The 6,000-nt window shown below is 40.1% G+C and overlaps 1 long non-coding RNA gene across 2 annotated transcripts; it reads right to left on the bottom strand.

Moving 5' to 3' along the window:
• Positions 1 to 835: 835 nt before the first annotated feature.
• LOC311049711 lies at positions 836 to 5,749 on the bottom strand. 2 transcript variants are annotated; one of them, XR_014601221.1, is made up of 6 exons: positions 5,597 to 5,749; positions 4,974 to 5,098; positions 3,688 to 3,816; positions 3,321 to 3,430; positions 3,137 to 3,220; positions 836 to 1,095 (listed from the first exon to the last, which is right to left on the bottom strand). It is a non-coding gene; the product is annotated as an uncharacterized lncRNA (long non-coding RNA). The 2 variants fall into 2 exon arrangements; XR_014601220.1 differs by lacking the exon at positions 4,974 to 5,098.
• Between the last annotated feature and the right edge of the window lie 251 nt (positions 5,750 to 6,000).

Raw genomic sequence — 6,000 nt, forward strand, 5'->3', positions numbered from 1 at the left:
GTTGCCCTTAGCCATCTAGAGGCACATAATCACTGTCTTCCATCACCTGATGCTGGGTCCCATGGGTGCTTTTTTTACCCACACATCAGACATTACAGCCCACGGCTCTGGTTCACGCACGTGCTCGCTCGCTCGCACGCACACACACACACACACGCACACGCACACGCACACGCACACGCACACGCACACGCACACGCGCACACGCACACGCACACTGGCTGCACTGACGGCTCAAACTGATTTATACCAGTGGCAGAAAGTTTAAAAAGCACATTTACTCAAGTGTTGTACTTAAAGCCGTATTATGTAACGCTTTTAGTGAATAAAATATAATTTTGTCCAATCTGTATGGTAGAGTATGTTAGTACGATATAAGTTATACAATCTCTATGGTAGAGTATGTTAATACGATATAACTTATACAATCTGTATGGTACACACAGAAAAATAACGGTTCGATCTGGAACCAAAAATGGTTCTTCAGAGTGATTCCATAGAAGAACCATATTTGGTTCCAGAAAGAACCTTTTACACTAAGGTTCTTTAAAGAACCATTTATTCGAATGGTTCAATAAGGAACCATTAAAGGTGCATTAAAGAACCATCAAAAAATGGTTCTTTGAGGAACCGTTTCTGGTTCCTCAAAGAACCATGTAAAAAAATGGTTCTCTGAAGAACCTTTTCTAAAGTGGTTCTTTGAGGATCCAATTGGTTCAATAAAGAACCGTTTTATAATGGTTCTTCAGAAAAAAAAGGTTCTTTGGATAATAAATGTTTCATTACACATTAAAATATATTAGATTTACTGGAAAAGATGGACACAAGATTTTATCATTTGAATTTATTAATAAATAAGCCCACATATCTCCATATTTGAACATTAAACATGAACTTAACACATTTAGATTTAAATCTTTAGAAACTTTTGGGGGGCTAGTGGGGGCATTCTTTGTCTGTAAGGCTCATGGTCTTCAGGGTTCTTGTCCCCCAAATGGCAACAGCAAGCTCATTCATGAACAGGGAGTCCTTGGTGTTTGCTGCCACCATCTTCCAGATCTCCTTTTGGAGCCACACACCAGAGCCAATGTGGACCTGAAACAGAAGAAAACAAGACATGTTTTAGAAATGAAAACACATTTTACCATGACATTTCCCAGACTTTCATTTTGGACAAAAGCAGGCACACTTCAAACAGTCTACTGTAAAGAAATGACATTTTCATGTCAAGGACCCCCAAATGTGGACCCTATTTGGAAAAGAGTTGGTGCCATGGACCTCCAATAGAGAAGATGTTAATTGTTGGATTAAATTTAGTACAGAATTCTACAACTGTCTATACTGTAGGTGGGGAGAGTTAAAGTAATTATTATACAGTACAATGTCATTGGATTACATACTAGCTGGTAAAACAGTAGTGAAATAACCCTTTGTGCCTGGCATCCCTATTTTGTGCATGCCATACATCCACACGGCGTAGTGTCATCATCAGTGGGCCGTACCTACGGAGGCGGAGGCGCGCTCGGGGGAAAACACAAATTTCCCCCAGCTGGTATAGACAGAGGGATGTGGGGTTTTCAAACTCACATGCTGTAAAAGTATACCAATTTAAAAAGCAGGCGTCATGGCTTGCCAGATCACAGGCACAGAACCTTGTTGCCACTCGACAAGGAACGTTACATTAGCAAATTAAACAAGAGTCCGATTGGAATGTTGTCCTGACTGGACAGAGGATCCAACACAACACAATGGCCCGAGGTTATCTGATTTAATCGCCTGGTAAGAGACACTATTACATTTTCTATAGATATGATCAATTAAACTTATCATAATATCAAAAAGCAAAAGTCATTCATTCATCAATGATGTTTATAGAACACGTTTTAGTGAATTCCTAGTACAGGAGACATCGACGCCATTACAGTTTGGAAACGCAACATGCAGCGATTTACACACAAAACAAGCCAAACCCTAACCTATCCTCGTTTAAAAACCTACAGAAAACACAATTGTTAATCTGGCAATGAACACGGAGCTAAAGCAGTGTGTAAATCCTGCATGATATCAAATGATGCATGTCGCCAAATGATAATGGTGTCGGTACGTGCCGTTCACAAAACAGTCTCTAAATTGTACTTCAAATTCACTATAAACATTATTGATGACTTAATGGCTGTTGGGTTTCGCTATAATGGTAAGTTTAATTGATCATATCTTGTAATAGTGTCTCTACCAGGCGATTAAACACTGTGCATATGTAAACATGTTTGGCAACACGGAGGGAGACGGGTGGTAACCAGAAAACTCGCCCCAAAACACGCTCGCCCCCATTTCCACCGACCAGCGGTTCTTGTATTCTTGCATCTGTATTACGGTTTGAAATAAGTTCAGGGTTAGACATAGTTTTACTGAGGTTATGTTTAGGAATACCAGGTGAATACCGGCGGGTTTGCCCCGGGGCGACTGTGTTTTGGGGCGAGTGTTTTAGTATTCAGACGGAGATGTAAAGAGGGAAACATCTCCGGTCTCGGTGGTGCTTGTGCTGAAACTTGACTAATGCAATAAAATATAAGGATAATCTGATCAGTGATAAACCACATGAACCCCAGTTTACGTATTCTGGGGGGAACATAAACCAAACATTGCCAATCTAGCTCACAGTTACAACGCGTCGCGTTCCGACGCGCTGTGAGCTCATAGATTGTCAATGTTTGGTCTTTTTAGTCACATATATCTTAAAAATAAGTCAGTCAAGTTGTGTTCCAGCTGTCCTTCTGATGGATTTTTTCTTGGCTGACAATGTTTCTATCGTCCATAAAATAGCTCTGAAAGTTATCCAAACGATCGTGTATGATGTAACTCTATGAGGCAGATCGTTGTGTTTTCCCCCGAGCCAAAATCGAATGGGCGTTCCCGTCTATCTCCGTGTGTATCTATAGGCAAAACTGTTCAAAATAGTTCAGAAATAGCAAAACCTAGCTGATCTACAAGCTCACGATGCATCATGACCCGTTGCCTATTTTTGAAATAGTGCTTTTGTGCTTAACTGTTTCTTATTTAGCTGGGGACACTGTGGAACCCCCTGGGGACCCCACTTTTATGAACCACTGTCCTACACAGTATGTTTCTTCAATACCTTGTCACCGTTGGTGTCAAACATCCCAGGTGTCGATGCCAAATCGTCTGACTCGGGGGGAAGAGGAAATGGAGGAAGTTGCAACTGAAAATGTAGAGAATCACATTTAAGCTCCTTTTGGCAGTATCACAGTACTTATATTGTACACATTGTCACCATTTTCCGTAGAACAGTCTAAACACACCTATGCTGTCACTGGTTTGCTTATCTGCAGCAGGGATGTCAGGCTTTGCTGCAGAGCTATATTGGGGCCCTTCCTCCAGTTTCTGTTTTGCAATCTCTAATTTGTTGCATCTTAAAGCATGAACAGGGTATGGAGAAAAAAAAGAAAAAACAAATGAATTGATGTATGCGTTAGTAGGATAACAGTTTAATAATGAACCTAGCATCTGTCCACTCCATATAACATGCTTTCTATATAATGTTTTTTTTAACATTTGTGGTCAAGATCTAAGTAAAAAAGAACATGAGAACAATTAACCAACATATAGATATATACTTGAGAAGAGCAACCTCATGCAACTGTTTTGTTAAAATTAGTCATTGCTTACTTAGTTTTAAGGTGCTGTAGGTCCAGCTCCAACTCTTTGGCCTTCTTCTGGGTACGACTGTACTTGACATTTCGTCGTGGATAGCTTGGGGTACAACAGCATCTCCACCATATTCAGACGAGTCAGAGTCTAAAGGTAGTGCAAGTGATATATTTTGGATAAAACAAGATATTTTTTGTTATAAAGTTAAAGTGGAATAAAATGTAATTTTATGCAATCTGTATCGTAGAGTATATTAATACAATAACTTATACAATCTGTATGTTAGAGTATGTTAATACAAATAATACTATATAACTTATACAATTGGGGTGGTTGCATTTCGTCTCGCCTGCTCTTCTATTGAGACATTTAGTGTCAAAGGTCATGTCTCACCTAGACACAGGATCTGACATGAATTTTGATCTGATGGTCAAGGTTCAATGTATCACCTGAGCAAGCAGGCAGGCTCTATAGAGCGTGCCAAAAATCCTGAAGGGGGCGTCAACAAGTGTCATTTGGTAGCGGCGGACATCTTTGAGGGGTATAAAACAGGTTGACTTAACATTGCCCCCCTCAAGTATGTCTGCAGCTACTATGCCACGCGCCCCATGGTGACGAGTCGTTGGCACGCTCTATTAGCTCAATGGTAAAAGCACTTGCTCAGGAAACCGGGTTCAAATCCGGGGGAGAAGAGGAAAGTTACATAGTGCAGCTTTAACCCATTAAGACCTGAGGCCGATTCTAAAAATGTTCTCTAAATCCTAAAAGTTTTTTGAAAATAAAAGGAAAAAGATTTGAGGTACAAATGTTCGCTTTAAAAAATATATATTCAAAGATTTTCAAAAATAGCAATCTACAAGCTCATAGCGTGACACCGAGTGCCGCGCTATGAGCTTGTAGATCTGCTGTTTTTGAATGGCCAAAGAAATGGCCAAGTTTTTGAATGGCCAAAGAAATAAAAAAAAAATGACACAGATGCGTTCCCGGTCTTAATAAGCAGGGGTCTCTCAATCTCTTTAATAAGTAGACAATTCAGTTTCAGATGGGTTGCCAATTTCAGGAGAGAGTACCTATTCATTAGCTTCAATGTTAAGTGTTCCTGTTCCAATGTTGCATGCCCACTTCTTTGTGTCATCACTTCCAATTGCACTTATTTATCCTGTATCCAGAGTTCTGATTAAATTTGGTATTCCTGGAAATGCATTTTCGGCTTACTAAAGAGGTGAAGAGTCTGGGAGACCCCTGTTACTGAACAGTTTGAAGCAATGATTACTTTAATATTACACAAAACAATATCACTTTACCTTCAAACTGTTTTATTTTCTTTGTGGGAGGGGAGGGGGGGGGGGCATAACACATAATGGTTCTCTCTTCTTGGGTTCCTTTTTCTGTTTTAGTAGGGCTGCCTGCAAACCATTCGTTTTTGCCACTGCAGCCAAAGAAATGTGTAATAATAACACACACACACACACACACACACACACACACACACACACACACACACACACACACACACACACACACACACACACACACACACACACACACACAGACAGACAAGCGAATCATTAATGTTCAGAGTTCACAGGATATTAAAACACTCTGTAGCTTCATCACTGAAAGCCACACACACACACACACACACACACACACACACACACGCCAGATTTTGAATTTAGTTTTGAGCAGCACACAGGCAAGCAGTACAGATAGTGGCCTATATTAAAAATTATATTGTATATTCCCACTGTAATTTCTTGTAATTATTGTCATAATCCCTTTATCAAGACACATTATATAACTAAACAATGTTGGGTCATGACTTGTGATTGACTTAGAACACAGCAGCCTACGCACTTATAAATACAGTCAGTAATAGTAGGCTAAAAAGCCTACATAAACAGTATTTCTGTGTGTCAACACTCACCTAAAATGTCCGCCGCTTCTTCTTCTTTCTTTTATCTTCTCTGAAGCCGGTTTATAATTATTTTTTATGAATCTAAAGCAATGCAATTGATTTAACTTTCTATGAAGTGAGAGCAGGCAGCTTGACTCGAGACAGCATTCATTCTCCCCGCGCGTCGCGAGCGGTCGGGAGCATAGAGTTCAAGGGTCGCGAGCCAGCTGAGACATTGTTGCCAGATTTTGTGAGAGAAATAAGCAGCCAGGTCTGTGAAAACAATTAAGCCCAAAAGAAGCGACACCTACATAGGTTTATAGAGCTTTATCTACAAGCTCACAGTGCGTCGCATTTGCAACGCATTGTGAGCTTGTAGATCTGCTATTTTCAAAAAGAATAAGTGAAATATTTCACTAATATTTACGAGCAAC

Source organism: Gymnoscopelus microlampas (genome assembly GCF_963454915.1).
Source record: "Gymnoscopelus microlampas genome assembly, chromosome: 7".
Lineage (NCBI taxonomy): Eukaryota > Metazoa > Chordata > Actinopteri > Myctophiformes > Myctophidae > Gymnoscopelus > Gymnoscopelus microlampas.